Source organism: Hemitrygon akajei, chromosome 22, assembly GCF_048418815.1.
Source record: "Hemitrygon akajei chromosome 22, sHemAka1.3, whole genome shotgun sequence".
Classification (NCBI taxonomy): Eukaryota; Metazoa; Chordata; class Chondrichthyes; order Myliobatiformes; family Dasyatidae; genus Hemitrygon; species Hemitrygon akajei.
In genome coordinates this window covers 52,595,874-52,617,685 of record NC_133145.1, presented here as the reverse complement: position 1 = coordinate 52,617,685, position 21,812 = coordinate 52,595,874, and the positions used below count along the sequence as shown (strand labels likewise).

At 42.0% G+C, this 21,812-nt stretch overlaps 1 non-coding gene across 1 annotated transcript; it reads left to right on the top strand.

Moving 5' to 3' along the window:
• Nucleotides 1–2,549: 2,549 nt before the first annotated feature.
• LOC140715006 (U6 spliceosomal RNA) lies at nt 2,550–2,658 on the top strand. Its single transcript, XR_012096047.1, has one exon. It is a non-coding gene; the product is annotated as a U6 spliceosomal RNA (small nuclear RNA).
• The last annotated feature ends 19,154 nt before the right edge of the window (nt 2,659–21,812 follow it).

Below are 21,812 nucleotides of genomic sequence, written 5' to 3'. Positions count from 1 at the left end.
TCCTTTGTAGTGGTGGGCCAGAAGTGTTCCCAATGGCCTCCACTACAGCCTCACACACTGCTGATGTGCTGACAAGCCTCTTCCAAAGGACTGGTGTGAATGATAAAGGTCTACAGTTTGTTCCAGAACAATTTCAGTTCTTCCAGAAAATGAATAGAATAAAACATATTACATCTGTTCTGTACCACCGAGCTACAAATGGCCTGGCAGAAACATTTGTCCAGAGTCTAACGAATGTGCTGCAGAACACACTACACTAACACTGCATCAGAAGCTCTCCAATTTCCTCCTTGCATATTACAATGCAGCACTCCACAACCAACAACTCCCCACCTTTGCTGGTTCTGGGTTGTCCCTTGTGCTTCTGCTTGGATCTCCTCAAACCGAATCTGAGAAGCAGCATATAGGACAAACAGGTGAGACAAATTATGGGCTCTTCAAACAAGGAGATTTGATGTTTCACCCTGGAAAGCAGTCCTGGTGAGGGTCTACCAGCATGATCAAGAGAGGGTATTCGGAAAGATGAAGGACAGAACTGGGCCACAGTGGAGATTGCATCTGATGTCATTGGAGACACTGCAGTTGAAGAGAGTAGTCAATTTTTAGAGAAGAAATGTGTTCAGAGACGTTAGAATCACTTCCCGCAGTCCGAGAGTCAACTCCTACAACCACCACAGAGGAGACCACAGAACCTGGGATTGTTTCACAGTCAAAAGTCTCACCTGCCAAACAGAGTGATCCCCCCCTTGTCAGGAAAGACGTTATCCCACAAGACTGAGAAATCCTCCTCAGCGATTAAATCTTTAGATCTGAATGAGATAATTTAAACTTTACTATGTTGTGGATGTCTATATTGTAGTCGTATTAAAAAGTATATATTGTGTGTAGTCCGTAGCTAAGCAGGGAGCAGTTTTGTGTATCTAATATTTCAGTAATATTTGAGTAATAATGTAAATATATTGTTTGATTAAGCATTCTTTGTTGTGTAAATATTTCATTTTGGGTTAAATGTAAAAGTAAGTGAATGGCATATGTCATATGTGTGCACCTCACTATAAAAAACAAAGCGTACATGTTCTGACGGCCTCCTGTGTTTATCTTTTGATTCGTTTCTGGAGTTACAAAACATAACAGATTGCAGTAATGTATTCTATTCAATGTAAATATTATGTTGCTGGAGAGCAGTAATAGCATAAAGATGTATGTGACGGTCTTTAGCACCAGCTAAACAACGCCTGCAGTGTGAATTAGTAGTGTTTTCAATGACTGAACTAGGACAACTTTCCCTTATAGCAATACCTGGGACAGCCACAATAACTTCAACAAACAAGCTGTTGGAAGAACTCAAAGGGTCGAGCAGTATCTGTAGGAGAAAAGGCATGATCAACATTTTGAGTCGAAACCTTGCATCAGGACTGGACGTCATTTGTTACTTTAAATTCCAATATCTGCAGTCTTCTATGAGTCCAGAAATAACCTCAATAATACTCTTCTTTCCTATGGATGAATGGTTTTCTCAACTGCCTGTAGGCTGCAGTGTTTGCTGTACTGATACAGATAAAGCATGTGTGTTTGTATAACTACACAAGGGGGAAATAAAGGAGTCCATTTCTAATACAGAAGTCTGAAAACTCTGGAGAAAAAAATGGCAGAGCTGGCAAGAAAGTGAAATAACTCCATGCATTGTTTTCAGTAAATATGTTCTGAATGTGCTAATAGAGTGCAGCACTTGTCTCTCCCTCCACTGCTCTCCACATGGCATGCTCTTTAAAATACTTTTCCATTTATAATGAAAACTTAAGAAATGATGTACTGGCATTGGAGAGCTTCCAGAGAAGGTTCATGAGAATGAAAGGGTTAACATATGAAGAGTGTTTGATGGCTCTAGACCTGTACTTGCTGGAGTTTAGAAGATGGAGATGGGGTGGGGGGGGGGGGGGAAATCTCATTGAAACCTATTGAATATTGAAAGGCTTAGATAGAGTGAACGTGGAGATGATGTTTCCCATCATGGGGTAGTCTAGGACCAGAGGGCACAGCCTCAGAATGGAGAGACATCCCTTTAGAGCAGAGATGAAGAGGAATTATTTATTTAGCCAGAGGGTGGTGAATTTGTGGAATTCTTTGCCATGGACAGCTGTAGCAGCCAATTCATTGGGTATATTTAAAGAGGAGGATGATAGGTTCTTGATTAGTAAGGGCGTCTAAGATTATGGGGAGAAGTCAGGAGAATGGAGCTGAGGAGAATAGTAAATTATGATAGAATGGCGGAGCAGACTCAATGGGCTGAATGTCCTAATTCTGCTCCAATGTCTTATGGTTTTCTGATCATAATGCATTTTCTTGAGGACTTATAAAGCACTACAGGTGCAGGGATCAATGATAATGACTGGTTGTTATTAAGGAACATTATCTTGAAGAAACATCTTCACTACAAAGAGCCAAAGGCTCTCTTGAAGCAGATTGCTTGGCAGAGTTTCATGGGCTGTCACTAAGATCTTTTTGACCCATTAATAACCGGTTATAATTGTCAGTAACAGAAAGGTGAAGTGCTCGCTTTGGCAGCACATATACTAAAAAATTGGAATGATACAGAGAAGATTAGCATGGCCCCTGCGCAAGGATGACACGCAAATTCGTGAAGCGTTCCATATTTTTTTTTTAAAAAGAAAGGTGAAAAGAGCAGTGATGGTACAAACTTCACCAGGATAAGAGAGATATATTGTATTCAAACTAAACTGTCCAAAAATCTCAGATTTATTGTTGTATTACTCTGGTAAATGCAGCCAATCTGCAGTGCTGTATATTATGTGTTGTAAACTTACTATTAATAATCAGGTAGGCTGGGGTCTTCTTTGGTATTGGAGTCTTGAAATTTACAGTAAGACTCAGAGGTAAAGGAACTTTTATTCCTACTGAATCAAAGGATTCCTTAGTTCTATCATTTAGAACAAGAGGAGCTGGTAGTTATTTTGCAATGTATGCTAATGTGAAATAGCCTGCTTTCACATCTTTAAATGGAAGGTTTCTTTATAAACAAAACTGTTTCCCTCTGAGTACCAAATTGCACTATCTACAGTCGTGTTGTTTCAAGGCAGATGTTGCCACAGTAGCATTCCATTTCTTTCATATTGTGATGACTACAATACAAACACACCCTTGCATACCGCCGTATAGCAGCTGCTAAAATATCTCAGCATCTGCCAGGAAAATATGATCTCTGGACACAGTTACAGTTAGCATTTCATCAAAGCAAATGTGTTATAGTGGATTCCAGATAAATGCGCAGCCGATCCAATCGTCATTCTGATCCAAGTGTCAAATTCCAACATGTAAAAACCACTTCCCATTCATTCCCATTGTATAAATTTCCAGTTCCAAGCATAACATTTCAATCTGAAATCTTTATTCCAGCATAACATGCGAATTTCTGGTGCTCAACGCATAAAGTTAGACAGGCCACTGCAGCTTTTATACAGTGCTTGCAAAGACTAATCCCTATTGTGTAAAATATAGGATTAATTTTAGTGATTTTTCTGTCTAGACTAAATTAACATATGAATGATAAAATGGTCCAAGGCACAAAGATCTAAATTAAGTTATTTTTAATGGGAGTTCAGAGAGAGCCTGCTCCAAGTGCAATAATTATTGGCAAATAAGTTGTGCGTTTATTAAGATTCAAAATTATAAACAGAATACCTTCTACATAACTTAATCCTACTGCATGTATGACTTTTCACTATGATCTTCTTTTATATCTCAGTCAAAACAGTTCCACCATATGGACCGGTTCCATGGCCTGAACTCACCCTGAGGCATTTTATAAAGTCCATTCCAGGCATGTGGGCATTGTTGGCAAGGCTGGCGTGATTTGCCATCCCTTACTATCCCAAAGCAGGTAGAGCCGATCAACTTCATCAGCCACTGAAATGCCCCTGCTGCAGGTACTTGCACAACGCTTTTATACAGCAGATTCCAGACCTTATACCAAGCAGTGATGTATTTCCAAGTCATGATGGTGTATGATTTAGAGGGGTATGAATTTGCATTCACAGCTAACCCACTCAAGGATGTTCTGGGAGCGCCCCGCAAATGTTGGCACACTTCCCGGCGCAAACATGACATGCCCACAATGATCTGCAGGACAACGCAGAACACAGCAAAACAGAACATACCAAGCAACGAAACAAACCCTGTACCTCTAACCCCAGGACAGGCTGTCATTGGCTTCCAACCTCCAGTGGACTCGTGGATTCTCAGACTTTGGGCCTTCAGTGGACTTGCAGAGATTTGCGAACTCAGGTCTCCGGTCATCAGAGTCTGTCTTCTGGACTTCCAATCCACCCTTGGGCTTTGATCTTTGGTTTCGACCCAAGACATGCCAATGCCAATGGATGGGGACGCGAATTCCAGGCCTCAAGCTCTGCACTCGCCTATGACAGAACTAAAGAGCACACCTTACTGGGAGTGGCATATTCTTCAAGCCTGCTTTGCTCTTGTTCCCTGACACATCAACCAGCAAGCTCTGGTATACGTCCAGTTCCTTCATTCAAAAGCGTGCTCACCAATTTGTTTTGCTTTGTGTAAAATCATTTACACCTTCAATCAACGGGCAATGAGAGGTTGTTTCCACTGTCGCTTCCCTCTAATGGTAGCTGTTGATCCTTATTTCTTTAGCACTGTTGGAAAAAGGCTCAAGGCCAATGCTTACTTCCAAGTCCAAGGCTGCTCGGGGAATAGCAAGCTCCTCCTGTCAATCCTAAATAAAACCCTTAGCGAAATGAGCACTCTCGGCTCCAGGTTTTGTTGGTGTTCATTAAATTCGAGAGGAAACCATCTCATTCTGCAACCCAGGATTTAATTTTTCCATCGCGTCCTTGGATGATCGTCTATTCAGTCTAGCCTTTTGTTTCAGGGAAGGTCCATGAGCTCAGGTCAAAGTCATCCAAGGGAAAGGTTCTGGGAGAAAAACATCATTAGGGAGAATGAACTTAATGAAAAAGCAAATTATACCGCACTAACTCTTTATTGTTATGTGCTCATTGTGTGTGGAATGTTACTTTTGTGCTGATCTCTCAGGTTAAAATACCATTTAAATTGTTGAAGATTTTGCATTTCCATGTTGATGATCAGTGAATATTGATTACTGACTGATACAGTTCTTACTTCTGTTGTACCAACCCAGATTCCATTAGCATACTACCTATCATTTTAATTATCAGTTATTAATTTTGACAATTGAAATTGCAGCCTTTGATTTCTTTACTTTATTTCCATCTCTCTTTTCTCTATAAATCCAATGGCTCACTGATTTATCCTGCATCTGATTTACTGTCCCCTACCTTAACTCTCCTTGGTTTATGGAGATTAACCATTGGTGCCTGTGTTCACCAAAGGTCCCAGATGTTGCATTCCCTGTAGCTCTCCATTATCGCCTACACTTCAGAAGAAAATACCATCCAACTGAAGGGATAAATTCTAAAGCCCAGCCTATGGCAGACACCATGACATGTTCTAATTCAAAAGCAACCAGTCTGTTAATCTGTCAACACACATCCACAATCCAGTAGTAGGCGTCTGGGTTTGATAACCTCACTTTAGCACTACAACAGTCCTGCCTTGCAAATATTAATAAAAAAACAGGCCAATATAAACTTGTAAATAGTGGTCCAGTGTGTCATTTCAGACTTCCAGACCTTGAAGCATATAGATAGGCTAAGTAGAGGGGTTTGAGATTTAAGGATCTGTGCTTTGGATATGGAAGTTGGTAAAGTGAGAGGAAGGAGGTGACAGAAGACTGGGTAGGGGGTGGGAGGAATCCTTTCTTGTACAGTGAGCAGTGTTCCAGAGATGATGTGACATGCACTGCCTGGATGGGTAGTGGTACAATGACATTTAAAAGGAACCAGTCTGTTAATCAGTCAACACACATCCACAATCCAGTAGTAGGTGTCTAGAGAATTTCAAAAGGGAATTGGATAGAAATATAATTTGCAGGGTTTTGGGGGGGGAGGGGAAGAACATGGGGAATCAGAATAAGGTTTAATATCACTGGCATATGTCGTGAAATTTGTTAACTTTGTAGAGCAGTACAATGCAAAACATAATATCAGAGAGAAAAAACTGTGAATAACAGTAAGTATATACAGTTTATATATATTAAATAATTAAATTCAATCAGTAGAAATCAAAAAAGTAGTGATGTAGTGTTCATGGGTTCAACATCCATTTAGAGATTGGATGGCAGAGGTAACGAAGCTGTTCCTGGATCATTGTGTATGTGCCTTCAGGCTTCTGTACCTCCTTCCTGATGATAACAATGAGAAGAGGGAATGATCTGGTGATGGGGGTCCTTAATGATGGACACCACTTTTTGAGGCATCGCTCCTTGAAGATGCCCTGGATACTTTGGAGGTTAGTACCCGTGATGGAACTGACTAATTTTGCAACTCTCTGCAGATTACTTTGATCGTATGTAGAAGCTCCTCCCCCCCCCCCCACCCCCCCATACCACACGGTGATGCAGCCAGTTAGAATGCTCTCCTTGGTACATCTGTAGAAATTTGTGAGTGTTTTTGATGATATTTCAAATCTCCTCAAACTCCTAATGAAATATAGCCAATGTCTGCATCGGTATGTCAGGTTCAGGTTAGGTCTTCAGCAATATTGACACCCTGGAACTTGAAATTGAGAAAGTTGGGCTTACTTTACCCGAAGCAAATTACAAGCTGCTGGAGGAACTCATCAGGGCAGATAGGATCTGTGGATGGAAAGGGGCAGTCAGTGTTTTGGGTTGAGACCCTTTGTCTAGACTGAGAGAATCACAATCAGGCTTATTATCACTGAGGTATCAACATCTCAGAGGATCTGTCCAGGGCCCAACATATTGATGCAATCACAAAGAAGGCGTGCCAATGGCTCTACTTCAATAGGAGTTTGAGGAGATTTGGTATCGTCACCAAGGACCATCGAAGATTTCTACAGATGTACCATGGAGAACATTCATACTGGTTACATCACTACCAGGCATTGAGGTCCCAGACGATTAGACACTCAGTCAGTTCCACTATGGACGTGACCCTCTCCTCAATCAAAACATCTTCAAAACACAGTGCCTTAAGAAGGCGGCATCTATCATTAAAGACTGGTATCATCCGGGCATGACCTCTTCTCATTACTGTCATCTGGGAGGAGGTTCATGAGCCTGAAGAAACACACTGAACATTTCAGGAACGGCTTCTTCCCTTTCTCCTCATAGCCAACTGAGATCTTCCATCAACAGTGGTGTCATTAGCGAATTTATAGATGGCGTTTGAGCTGTGCCAGGCCACACAATCATGTACAGAGAGCAAAACAGGAGGCTGGGGCTTGAGTCGGCAAGTGACAGGTGGATCTAGCTGAGGAGAGATGATGGGCAGGTGGGAAGGGTGGAGATAGTGACAGAGGTTTGAGATGATAGGTGGAGGCAACAGAGAGCTGCAGATTATGGAAGGAAGGTGAGGAGGAACCGAAAAGGAATGAATGGTGTGCAGATGGGAATGGTGTTGGCAGCGGACCCAGTGGACTAGGGTTTGTGGGCTGGAAAGGTGTGTGTGTGTGTGTGTGTGTGTGTGTGTGTGTGTGTGTGTGTGTGTGTGTGTGTGTGTGTGTGTGTGTGTGTGTGTGTGTGTGTGTGTGTGTGTGTGTGTGTGTGTGTGTGTGTGTGTGTGTGTGTGCAGATCAGAAGGAGAGAGACAGGGACAGAGGACCAGCAGTCTACCTGAAATTGGAGAACACAATGTTCATGCCATTTGGGTTTTTGGCTACCCAGATGGAATATGAGATGCTGTTCTTCTCGTTTGCGTTGAGCGTCACCCTGGCAGTGGAGGAGACTGAGAACAGAGCAGCCAGTGGAGGAATGAGGAAGGGAATTAAAATGACTTGCAACCAGGAGCTCCAGATATCCATGGCGGTACATTGTATTCAGCAAGTAGTTGCCAGGTCTGCATCAGAAACACAAGACATCTTGCAGGTGCTGGAAATTCAGAGTAACACACACAAAATGCTGGAGGAACTCAGCAGGTAAGGATTCATCCATGGAGGGGAATAAAGGGTTGACGTCTCAGGCTGAGACCCTTCTTTGGGGTCCTGATGAAGGGTCTTGGCCCGAAATGTCAACCCTTTACTCCACTCCATAGATGTTTCCTGACTTGCTGAGTTCCTCCAGCATTCTGTGTGCATGCTACACTGGGTCTGTACTTGTTCTCACATTTGGTCTCATTGGTGTTACCCCGTTTTCCAGCATCTACACTCTCCTGTGCCACTATTTTGCTTTACTAAGAGTTCACACAAACTTGATGGCCTGAATAGCCTCTTACTGTCCTGTCCATCTATGAGTTTTCAGGCAAAAGATCTGTCACAAGAGTTGAAAAGTCCAACCACGTGCTTGCTGTCGTCTCCTTACGAAAATGTGGCGTATCAAATAGAACATTGAACAAATAAATAACCACAGAGTTCATACAGAAACCCCTGAATATAAAAAAAACATTTTATTTATTCTTCATTAATTTATTTCATTATGACTGATATAAAATAAAATTCCCCTTTCAAGCACTTCAGTATGAGGCCGCTTCCAGCTTCCAGAGTAAATGATTTATCTGGTATTCATTTTGCGCAAAATTATTTGCAAAATTTTGTTTGAGATTTTACTTGGAATTTGAGAATGTACAGTGCAACCATGGATAATTCAGTTTATAGAATTCTTAGAATTTGCTGAAAGATCACATTTTGTTCAGTTCTGTTTTGACCTTAAGCAGAAAAGCTACCCTGGTTGTCAAAGGAGAAGAGCAATAGGATATGGTGTTTCCTTCGGCATTTCTTAACAGCAGAACAAGTGCACAAAGAATTGATTACCCAAAGCTATAGGTCCCATTGCTTAATTTGTTCCTGGTGAGCTCCAGATTCTGTGGTGATTCCCCCGGCCAATGACTGAAAATAACCAAGTGCAGTAATGAGAAAACTGATTTGTTCCATTTGGTTGACTGCCCCCTTCCCCCACACCTCTCCTTGCCTATTCCGATTCAAGCCTCATCCTATTAGCAGAGCCCTGAAGTGGGATTTTATCATGAGGTCGCCCGTATACAGAAGCACTTCAAAATTCCGTGCCTTACACGAAGATATAAATGAATCCAAATTCTGGGATATCTTCAGGACTCTGTGCAGGCACTACCAAGTCTAGTGAACATAAAATATAGTAGATATAGGCCCTTGTCCCATTGAGTCTGCTCCGCCATTCAATCATGGCTGAATTTTTTAACCCTCTTTTTCTGCCATAGCACTTACCATTCCTTATCTTTACCTTTCCCCTTACCATTGAAGAGCCTACCAATCTCTGCCTTAACTACACTCAGGGACTAGACCTCTACAGTCCTCTGTGGCAACAAATTCCACGTTTACCCCCCTCTGGCTGAAGAAATTCCTCCTCATCTCAGTTATAAAGGGGCATCCCTTTGTTCTGAGGCCGTGCCCTCAGGATGCATATCAGACAATTAGAACCTAAGAGTGTTCTATAATTGGTGATAATATGATCAACCAGTTCTCTCCCGAAGGGCTGATAGACAGATTTAAAAGAGGTTTCTTCTGCTTCATAGTGGAAAACTGCAGGTTCGCACTTGCTATTAATGGAAAGAGAAACAGAGTTAAAGCCATAGGTTGAGGTTCCTTCATCAGAACTAACGTCAGAGCAGTTTAACTTAAATCTTAATTTAAAACTTAAAGATTAACTTAACCTGTACATTGTATTCCTCTCCACAATCATCCCTGACCAGCAAGTTTTCCTTGCCGAGTTTGTCTCTTTTGATTTTAGTTTTCAAACAACTGCAGCTCTCCAATTTTTTTCCACTTGCCATTGTTGTCTCCTTAACGAGGAAAATGCTGAAGACTGGACAAATAATTAACTGAAGAGTTCATAAAGAAACCACTAAATGAGAAAAACATATTGTTTTATTTTATTTGTTGCAACACAAACAAAATGCTGGTGGAACTCAGCTGGCCAGGCAGCATCAATGGAAAAGAGTAAACGATATTTCGGGCTGAGACCCTTCATCAAGACCACTGGTTATTCATTTCCATAGATGCCTGTTGAGTTCCTTTTGTGTGTGAGTGTGTTGCTTTGGATTTCCAGCAGGTTTTCTTGTGTTTGCTATTTTATTTGTTTATTCTTCCATTTTGATACACACTCTGCACTTTCCTGTTAAGGAGATGGAAACAGCAAGTACACGAAAATCAGAAAGCAGAAAGCTTTCTGGTTTTATTTGTTTGAATAATTATTACATGGATATATCAGCTTGAGGGGTACATCAATGGCTTAGATCATCACTTCGTACAATATGATCACTGGAATTTAAAAATATGTTGTGCATGCACAGATAGTTCAACTTCTAGAGTTCTTAGAACTGTGTGAATGACCCTGTCTTTGTTAATTTGCTGTCTGAATCTAAGCAAGAGATCGGTTGCAGTTGCCAACGACGCCTTGGATGAATGTTCCACCTGAAAAGCAGTCCCTCCAACATGACGGCTCAATCACGACGGTGCACGGAAAGGCTCTCCTGCTATTTACTCAGCTACCTGAAATCAGACTTGAGCCCGTGACTGACTGGTACAAAGGACGAGAGTACCGCGACTGAGCTGAGGTCTGACTCCTAAAGAGTTAATACGCAGACCATTGCCACTTTCCTGAAAGACTATTGGTATGTGAATATATGGACTAATTAGATTTTATATAAACTACAGTTTGAGTTTATATTCCCAGTAGGTATATAAGATTTAATGGCAAATGGTGTGCCAAAAATTGCAGCTATTTAGAACACGTAATTAGATTTTAATTTAAATATTTTCAGGACTCTGTGAGCTTTCGATGCAATTGTGCACACAAAAATATTGCAGTTTAAAATAAACAATTAGCATTTAATGCAAATCTTTACTCCATTCTCTACTTCTAATAAGTACAAGAAAAGTCATGGTCCCTAACACGTGCATATCGCAAAAATAGACAATTAAACTGCTGAGCTGTGTATTTATAAATAGTTGGCCATTTCCTTTCTGTGGTCTGGGATTCTCATTCTAGTGGTGGAAGGTAATCCTCTATATTACAGTTTGAGAATGCAGGGCCAGTCATTCACATCCAATTTTCTTTAGTATGGGGAGTTGGTTAAAATAACATCCCCCTTAGCCATGTGGTTTTGCCATGAAGGAAAATGTTCTGCAGATGGTCTAGGAATTCACCTGCTTAAAAATGTCATGATTTTGTGCACGCAAGCTGTGGCTCTGACAGGACAGGAGTAATAGTTCTCAATAACCTTACTCGTTTTTTCCATGTTCAGATTGACTGTATAAGGCCAGCGTGTTATTAATAAAGAGATAAAAGACGGGATAGGGCAGTCAAAGGAGCCAGCATCATACAGCATACTGAGTCTGAAATCTTGGAGTCATTAAGTAAGAATTAAAACTGCGATCTTTCCTGTCTACGAAACATTATCTGTTCTGGCGGGCTGTAAGTTAAAGAATCAAATTTATTCCATATGTCTGCTTTGACGAGATGTGCCTTATGATAGTCAGGTTCTGTATTTGTCTTGTCAGTCTACCTGACGCACATAAAGAAACTATCAGTAAACTCCTTTCAAAATGTGCTTTATATTACAATCTTATTGACAAGTGTGGTATAGACAGAATCAGATCTGTACACGGCGGCTCTCAGCATATCTTCCACTGAGGACGACACCGTGCAGCCCACAGCGGAAAACAGGCTATTCGGCCCATTTATTTAATGCTAGTATTCATTCTTCATATTACCTTATCAACACCACCTATTGCTTTCAACTTCACACACGTACCCTGCTTTCTCGTGAAATGTAACTACACTCTGTGACCACTTTATTCGGTATCTCCTGTACCTAATAAAGTCGCCACTGAGCACATGTTTGTGGTCTTCTCCTGTTGAACACACTCCAGTGCCATACTTAATCGCAGCTCCAAAGCCGTATTTAAGTTTCCTGATGACATCACTGTCACTGGCCGAATCAAAGGTGGTGACGAATCAGCATATAGGAGGGAGATCGATAACCTGGCTGAATGGTACCACAACAGCAACCTCTCACTCAGTGTCAGCAGGACCAAGGAGCTGATTATTGACTTCAGGCAGAGGAAACCGGAGGTCGATCAGCCAGTCCTCATCAGAGGTGGAGAGCACCAGCAACTTCAAATTGCTTGGTGTTATCATTTCAGAGGACCTGCCCTGGGCCCAGCTCGTAAGTGCAATTACAAAGAAAGCATTGCAGTGCTTCTACTTCCTTAGAAGTTTGCAAATATTCGGCATGACATCTAAAACTTTGACAAACTCCTATAGGTGTCCGGTGGAGAGTATATTAACTGGTTGCATCATGGCCTGGTATGGAAACACCAAGGCCCTTCAATGGAAAATCCTACAGAAAGTAGAGAATCAGCCCAGTCCGTCACAGGTAAAACCCTCCCCACCATTGAGTACAGCCACACAGCATGCCGTTGTGGAAAAGCAGCATCTATCAAGGAAACCTGCCACTCAGACCATGCTCTCTTCTTGTTGCTGCCACCAGGAGCATCACTACTCACACTATCAGTTTCAGGAACGGTTAGTACCCTTCAACCATCAGGCTCTTGAACCAGAGGAGCTAACTTCAATGAGCTTCACTCGCCCCATCACTGATCTGTTTCCACAACCTATAGATTCACTTTCAAGGACTCTTCATCTCATGCTCTCAATAGTTCTTGTGTATTTATTTATTATTATTATTTCTTTTTTTCTTTTGTATTTACACGGTTTTTTGGGTTGTTTTTTGCACATTGGTTGTTGTCCGTCCAGTTGGGTGTGGTTTTTCATTGATTCTATCATGTTTCTTGGATTTGCTGAGTACGTCCTCAAGAAAGTGCATACTTTATAACCAACTTACTTTGCATTTTGAACTTTGAACTGTAGCCCATCCACCTCAAGGTTTGATGTGTTGTGCATTCAGAAATGCCCTTCTGCACACCACTGTTGTATCGTGTGGTTATTTGATCTGCTGTCGCCTTTCTGTCAGTTTGAACCATTCTGGCCATTCTCCTTTGACCTCTCTCATTAACATGGTGTTTTTGCCCCATAGAATTGTCACTCACTAGATATTTTTGTTTATTGCCCCATTCTCTGTAAACTCCAGAGACTGTTGTGCATGAAAATACCAGAAGATCAGCAGTTTCTGAGATACTCAAACCACCCCATCAGGCACCAACGATCACCCCACAGTTACTGTCACTTAGATCACATTTCTTCGCCCATTCTGATGTTTGGTCTAACCAACAACTGAACCTCTTGACCATGCCGGCATGCTTTTACGCATTGAGTTGCTGCCACATGATTGGTTGATTAGATATTTGCATTAATGAGTAGGTCTACAGGTGTACCTAATAAAGTGGCTACTGAGTGTATCTCATCTGCCTGTACTGTGCATCCCATATCTTGATCAGTCTTTGGGTAAAACGATTTCTTTTGCATTTCCTCTCGTTTATTGGCTGTTAGCCTTTAAAAACATGACCACAAAAACTGCGGAGAATTGTGGATACAACTCAGCCTTCTCTCAACGGCCTCAGTAAAGCAGTCAGAACAATCAAAGATCTCAGCGAGCCCAGATAGTCTTCCATTAGGCCGAAGACAAAAACCTGAAAGCACGTACTACCAGGCTCAGGGACAAGGACTCTGGAATGGAATGCTTGTACAACAAGATGGAATCTTAACCTCACAGTTTACCTCATTATGATCTTGCACTTTGCTTACCTGCACTGCACTCTCTTTGTCGCTGTTGCACTTAATCCTGCACTGTTATTGTCTACCCTGTCCCACATCAATGTACTATATAATGATATGATCTTTATGAACAGTTTGCAAGACAAACCTTTTACTGTATCTTGGTACATTTGACAATAATAAACCAATATCAATGCCCATTTAACTTTGAAAGCCAAGGAAACAAGAGATAATGGACATCCAATCACAAAAATTGGATAAAGTCAACCTTCTAGATGTTCATTGACATAAATATTCAACCTAACATATTAACACAATCAAACAGATACTAAGTTGGATTGGGGAGATAGATTGCAAGTTGAAGATGGTTATTTTAATTATGCTAGTTTTGTTTTTTTAATTCACAATTAGGTTTTTGTTCTGTAAAATCCATCTGGTTCAGAATTAGAATTGGAATCAGAATCAGGTTTAATATCACTGGCACAGGCATACTGTCTTAGTGAAATTTGTTGTTTTGCAGCAGCAGTACAGTGTAATACATCAAAACAAACCATTAATTACAGTAGGCAATATATATAGTCAATTCCATTTCACTGGGACGCATTGGGACCAGTACGTTTTGGCTCAATTAAATGTTCCAATTAGTTGAAGTTTAATGGAAATAGTTATAAAGGCATAAAAATGATAAGCTACTGTTTAACTGAGTAACACATTATGTATTTAAATAAAATGCAGAATGAATTGGAACACTACCAAAACTGTGCTATAAAACTGTGTATTAGTTCCCAATACTTATCATTTAGTTTACGCTGCCGTGTTCTTTTGATTGACTGTAAATGAACAAAATCAGTGCGGACACCTCGTGTATATAATTAACTGCGTTCCTACAATGCCTTCAACAATTGCTTCCTGCAAATCTTCATTTTCATTGTAACATTCAAGATGATTGTTGATACCTTGAAATTCTTCAGATTTACTAAATCATTTCATTTTCATTTCCGGCCATTTCTGGCATCTCCAGACCTGAATGCTTTTAACCGTAGTGATCAAAAGAGTTCTGAATCATCTTATTGCTTTTTTCTCACCAACTAACAGTGACAGAAATCAATACTTTTTGATCACTTACCACGCAACTGACCCTATTTAAAAACAGTTTGCTCTGAGCACGGTGCAGTGTCTAATGGCTACATTAGTGCACGTGACTGACACTAGTTTGAACCTGTTTGGCAACAGTTTCCTGTCTCAATTAAGCAGCATAGTGTTCCAAATAAGCAAAGGCTACTTTCTCAATTTTTATTTCATTCTTTAAGAGTTGTCCCAAGTAAGTGGCTGACCTGATTAACCGATGGCCCAGTTAAACGGGATCCACTATATATATAGAGTGAGCAAAAATAGTGAGGTAGTGTTGATGGGTTGGTTCATTGTCCATTCATAAATCTGATGGTGGAGGGGAAGAAGCTGTTCCTAAAGCATTAAGTATGTGTCTTCAGACTTCCGTACCTCCTCCTTGTTGGTACTGTAGCAATTGCGTGTGGCCAAATGGCTAAGGCGTTGGTCTAGCGATCTGAAGGTTGCGTGTTGTGTCCTTGAGCAAGGTACTTAACCACATATTGCTCTGCGACGACACTGATGCCAAGCTGTATTGACCTAGTGCCCTTCCCTTGGACAACATCAGTGCTGTGGAGAGGGGAGACTTGCAGCTTGGGCAACTGCTGGTCTTCCATACAACCTTACCCAGGCCCCAGTCAACATCGAAATTGATGGACAGCCAAAGAAGAAGAAGAGGAAGAGAAGAAGACTTTAGCAATGAGAAGAGGACTTGTCCTGGGTAATGGGGGTCCTTATTGGATGCTGCCTTTTTGAGGCATCATCTTTTGAAGATGGCATGACGCTGGGGAGGCCACTGCTCTTGATGGAGCTGGCTGAGTCTGCAGTGGCCCCTCCATACCAGATGATGATGCAACCAGTTCAAATAGTCTTCATAAGTGCATATGACTTTGCTATTGTCTGTGGTAATATACCTAATTTTCTCAAGCTCCCAATGAAATAGAGCCACTGTTGTGCCTTCTTGGTAATTGCAGCAATATGCTGGGCCCAGGATAGATCATCTGAGATGTTGACACTGAGGAGGACAACATTCTTTGAGATCATTAATGTTATTTAGGGAAATAAACCAACAATCTTCACCTTGTCTGGCTTAGATGTGACATCATATTCACGGCAATATAGTGGATACATCATCACCTTGTTATGAGACACTCTCAAATGCTCCAGCTTCCGGGGTTTAGATGCTCTAACTGTCTGGAGTATGGATAGCTGGTGCAGCCCCTTTACGGGTACCATCCCACTAAATGCCAATCATGTTTTGGTACCAAGAATTCAGTATTTAAAGAGCTCCTGAATGGAGCCTCAGTGCTCAATGGTAAATTCTACTTGGATTATCGCCTAGTGTCTTGTTAAGTGCTCAGGTCTTGTTTCTGTCTCGTGTCTTGTCTCGATGCCAGCCTCTGAAACCCTAGCACTTGGGTCCGAACCATCCTCATCAAGGTCTCTCGTCACACTCCTTTTCAAATGGTCATCACCTTCCCAATTGAAGGAATATTAAAGATTGAGAGTGAAGAGCCAAACATTAAAGAACAGAAGAAGAGATGATTTAGGTCTTCAATGTGACAAGAGGATGGCTATCATAGATCTACTTAACTAAATGATTAAGGACATGAGGATTCTGAGGACAAAACTGATAATTAAGGAAGGTGAGAGATCAGAGTGTTCTGCAATTTTGTGGTTAATGAGGAGATTCAAATCAGAAAACTGATATTTTGTTTTATGAGCTGGGAAACCGAGATAACAGGGCAATGAATATGCTATCAGTAACTCTCAAGAAGCAAGATTCAGATTTATTTACATTATGTAAAAAGCATGCAGTGAAATGTGTCTTTTGCTTTAACAGTTAACACACCCGAGGGTGTGCTAGGGGCAGCCCACAAGAGTCGCCACATCTCCTGGCACTGACATAGCAGGCCCACAGTGCTTTGCAGAACAACATGGAACACACAATGCTCACAGAAGACAACATACAACAAAGCCATAACAGCAAAACAAACTCTGTTCCTCCCTCCCACACACACACTTGTGCAGTGCTCTAACCCAGGACAGGCCATCTTCTTAGGCTTCCGGCCTGCAGCGTACTCAGACTTGAACTCAGGCTGGTAGGCATTGGGCTTTTGACTTTCCCAGCAGACTTGCAGAGTTTCACAGACTCGGGGTTTAACCCAGTGGGCCTCAGCTTCTGGATTTCCAATCTGACCCTTGGGCCTCGATCCTCAAAATTGACCCCAGGACCTGCCACTCATTGAACATTAGGCCTTGGCTTACCGATGACAGAACCCCAGGCCTCAAACTCCAATCTTACCAATTTGCGAAACAAGGGGTTCTTCCTGCCCTCACGAACTCCAACTGTGGAACCCACTAACACCTCACTGCCTCTGGGTGGGGGGGGGGGCACCGGCTCTTGTCCACACAGCTACACCTGCCTGCCATCCAGCCAAATATCTCGGCCTGTCCCACAGGTGTCCCACATCCATTTGAAAATCGTCTTAAGTTCAGAACAAGTCTCCTCAAATTAGCTCCGGTTTAGGGTTAGGTATTGTAGTGGGTTAGCTAATGTAGTCTTGGAGATGATTGTGAAGTAGAAATCTGGATCAGCATCAGCAAGCACACCATCTAAGGTCAATGGTTCTTTATTTGGCTCAGTCCAACTCAACATGAATCAGAAAAAAAATCACATTAAACAACAATAGCAAGAGATCATAGTAAGTTAGAGAATTTATGAATACGTCTTTTAGAAGAGCAGACAAGATAACCAAATGCTTAGTGGAGACATAACATTGTACAGATCTCTAAGATGTGGCTTAGACAAAGTGGATCAAAGAAAGAACAATATTTCTCTCCTGTGCTGAAGCAAGGTAGCTTTCATGAGATAAATTTAGTCTAATATTATGGACCAAAATACAGTGATTTAATTCTATTTTGCTTAGACATATGTGAATGATAATAAACTTGATTCTGATCTGGGTCTCTATTCTGGACTGAGAGTGGGAAGGGGGCAGCGAGAGGGGAATCATGGTTGGGGAAAGGGGAAGGGAGAGGGGAGGGAGCAGGAAGCACCGGAGAGACACTCTGTAATGATCAATAAACCAATTGTTTGGAATCAAATGACCTTGTTGGGTGTGTCGCACACGCGACACACTCTGCCCTTGGCACTTCTTCCCTACCACCCGTCTCATGCCCCTTCACTCTCACCATTCTAAACATCCTTTGTCCCCGCCAGATTTACAAACTCGCTCTCCACTCCATGTTGACAAATACAGTATCATGTAAAAGACGAGGCACCCTAGCTATATATAAGAGTGGTCCACCGGTCCTCCAGGTTCAGGGGTTCCGCTCGGGGCTAGCAACACTGACTGGTAAAACAAAACTGTTATGGAAACAGCAATGAAGAATCCTTTTGCATCTGAGTGCAATGGTTCTCCTGAGTCTCCTCCTGGGACTTGCAAGACTGACAGTAGTGAAAACCGAGAGGAAGCTGCTGATGTGACGAAGGAAGCTTGAACACCATCGAGATGGAGAACCTCCATTGCTGTCCTAAACACCAGTGATGTAATGGGGAGTAAGTAGTCTACATGGGTCATTATTAATTCAGAAATATGGTGGAGGGGAGGAAGCTGCTCCTAAAACATAGAGTGTGTGTCTTCAAGCTCCTGTATCTCCTCCTTGATGGTAGCAATGAGGGCATGTCCTTGGTGATGGGGGTCTTCAATGATGGATGCCGTCTTTTTGAGGCATCGCCTATTGAAGATGTCCTTGATGCTGGGGAGGTTAGTGCCCATGATGGAGCTGGCTGAGTTTGCAAATTTCTGCAGCTTTTCCCGGTCCTGTGCAATGGCCCCTGCATAGCAGACGGTTAATACAACCAGTTAGAATGCTCTCCATGGTACGTCTATAGAAACTTGCATGAGTCATTAGCTGCATTTGCGGAAAAATCCTACCAAAGACTGCTCCAACTATTCAGCCACCACAGCTTATGTTTTGTTCTTATCCCGACGGGACTGGACTTCCCACCTGCTTTCTTTTATTACCAAGCATCATCAATTTAGCTCGGTCTCTTCTCCTCTCTTTGTAGAGATACCTTGAGCACTTTCCAGGATTTCTATCCTTTGCTCCCTCCTGTCTTAATTTATGTGTTCCATATGAAGTTGGACAAGTTCAAGTTCAAGTTTATTGTCATTCAGCTGAACACGTGTATACCACCAAACGAAACAACGTTCCTCCAGACCAAGGTGTACCACACAGTACACATAACCCACACACAACACATGAAATAATACTACCACATATAAATTAACAAATAATAAACATATATTTTAGAAGATTGACATTTAGCATAAGGTGCATTTACAAGGCAAGTTAAAAAATAAACAGAACGCTACTGATGCTTCATACAGGATGAGACCTGGATGGAGGAAAGGAGTTCAGTAGTCTCATGGCTTGTGGGATGAAGCTCTTTCCCAACCTAACAGTCCTTGTCCTAATGCTACGCTACCTCCTTCCTGATGGTAGGTTGGGTCAAAGATATTGTAGAACAGATAGGAGGGAATCCTTGACAATGTTCAGGGCCCTGCGCGTGTAATGCTCCTGATAATTATCTTGATGGGTGAAGAGAAACCTCGATGATTCTCTCATCAGTCCTTGCAATCCTTTGTAGGGTTTTAAGGTCGGATACCTTGCAGCTCCCATATCAGATGGAGATGCAGCTGGTCAGGACGTTCTCAGTGGTACTTCTGTAAAGATTGGTTCGCGTGGGAGCTGGGAGCCTCGCTCACCTCAATCTTCTCAGGAAGTGGAGACACTGCTGTCTTTTCTTGACTGAAGTTGAGGGACCAGGTGGGATGATCAGTTATGTGCTCTCCCAGAAACTTGGTGCTTCTAACTCTGTCCACAGAGGAGCTGTTTATGTGCAGTGAGGGGTTGTTTCCCTCTTGAAGACATCTTGGTGAAGGCACAATAAGTAGATTTTAACTGACAAGAGACTCAAAACTACTCTTTTGCCCAAGTTTCCCTCCCAGGTTGAGCGGAGGACATCAATCATTCATCCCACCACATATTCTGATGTCCTCGATCTCTATGCCGAGCTGGAATCCAGTCGAAACAGAAATGCACGCAGTAGATCAGGTAGCAATCTATGGAAGTAGAAACAAGGTTCACATTTCGTCAGAATCCGGAATCTGAAATGCTATCTGTTTCTCTTTCCAACCTTGCTCCTTGGTTCGCTGAGTGTTTCCAGCATGCTTTGGAACGCTGTCGCCTTTTTTCCCGTTCGTGTCAAGTAGTAGAGAGAGGTTCATGGTGATGGTGCTCAGACAGAACCCTACACACTCTTCTGAGTCCACTAGCTCACAAACTCACGAGTATAGCATCACTGGTACAGTCACTTCCGCTTTCTGGCGATGTTACACGTGGTCGTCACTGATGCTTTCAGGGTGTTCTGGATAGGGCAATCACAAGCTGGTACCATTTCACCAGCTGAGTACAATGCAGGCCTACCTAGTGCTTCTTCAGAGTTGGAATGAATTCCTACGCGTGGAACAAGGTTTCGATTTGCTCAGCAGAAGCTCTCTCCTGCTTACAACAGAAAGCCACTTCGTATGTCCTCCTCAGGACCCAATTCACCCAGAGAACCTGAAGGCAGCAGTGACAAGTAAATTGGCATTATTTTCAGTCTCCAAACACCCACTGCATCCCAGGAATGGAGGGAATTAAAATGTAGACACCAAATGACTTCACTGAGCTTTGCTCAATTTTCAAAAAAAAATAAATAGCAGATCAACTGTGAAGCCAGCTAGTTATATCACTCTGTTTTATTAATAGAAACAATTGATGTGAGGAAGTGTTGAAATTTTAACAGCCTCATATAAGAAAGAAATGGGAAAAGAGCTGATGAGAGAGGGAGAGAGAGACGGAGAGAGTGGGAGAGAAAGAGGAGAGAGTGGGGAGAAGCATAAGTAGAGGTAGAGGTAATGGAGAATTATTTCTTTATTCTGATATGATTTTAATTAAATTTCTTTTAAAAGTAAATAGAGCCTCTTTGAAGAGAAGCAAAATGAAGGAAGGGTCCAAATCGAAGGTAAAATCGTCTCTTAGCTCCAGCCACAGATCTAAGAAAATATTGTTGGGTATGGTCTGCTTACATAGATGCAGCTCGGAAAGAAGTTTGCACTAAGTTTTAGTTACAGACCCAGAAGAAGCTGGAACAGCTAAACATCAAAGTGAAAGGTTCGTAAGCCTGGTCAGGGGTTGCGTCATTTAAATTTTAACAGCTCTATTTGTCGGACAAAGCTCCAATACCAAGGAGGTTTACTGCCAAGACAGGAGACTGTAACATAGTCTTATGGGCATGGAATGTATTAGCTAAGAATGGTATGGCCAGAAAATCAACCACAGAGTCTTGCATTGCCTTGAAAAGTTAAACTTGAAAGCTTTCTATGTTGGTCCGCCATTTCACTCCACCTTCCTTTCCCACTAATGATATTTTCCCTGATTTCTGAAATCCACTTCTTGTACCTATTTATAACTGTTGGAGTTTTAGACCTCTGAAGCTGGGCCTTTCACCCGCAGAATCTACACAGGTCATGAACATTTATACCATGGCTACGTTAATATTACTTTTAATTAAAACCACTTCTTTAAAATTCTCCTCACATCCTCAACAGCTCCCTCCAGACCCTAGCACTTGGGACAATTTACAGTGGGCAATAAATATATTTAAGCTGTGGGAGGATACACAGGGGAAAGCCCATGCGAACTCCACACAATTAGCATACAATGTCAGACTTGAACCTGTGTCACTGGCACTGCAGCTTTGCCAGTGCACTGCCCCAGCTGCTCCATCCCTGATGTGCCACTCTTTCATTGGGACTTACCATATGACAAACTGAATGTTCGCAGCCAATGTCAATAATTC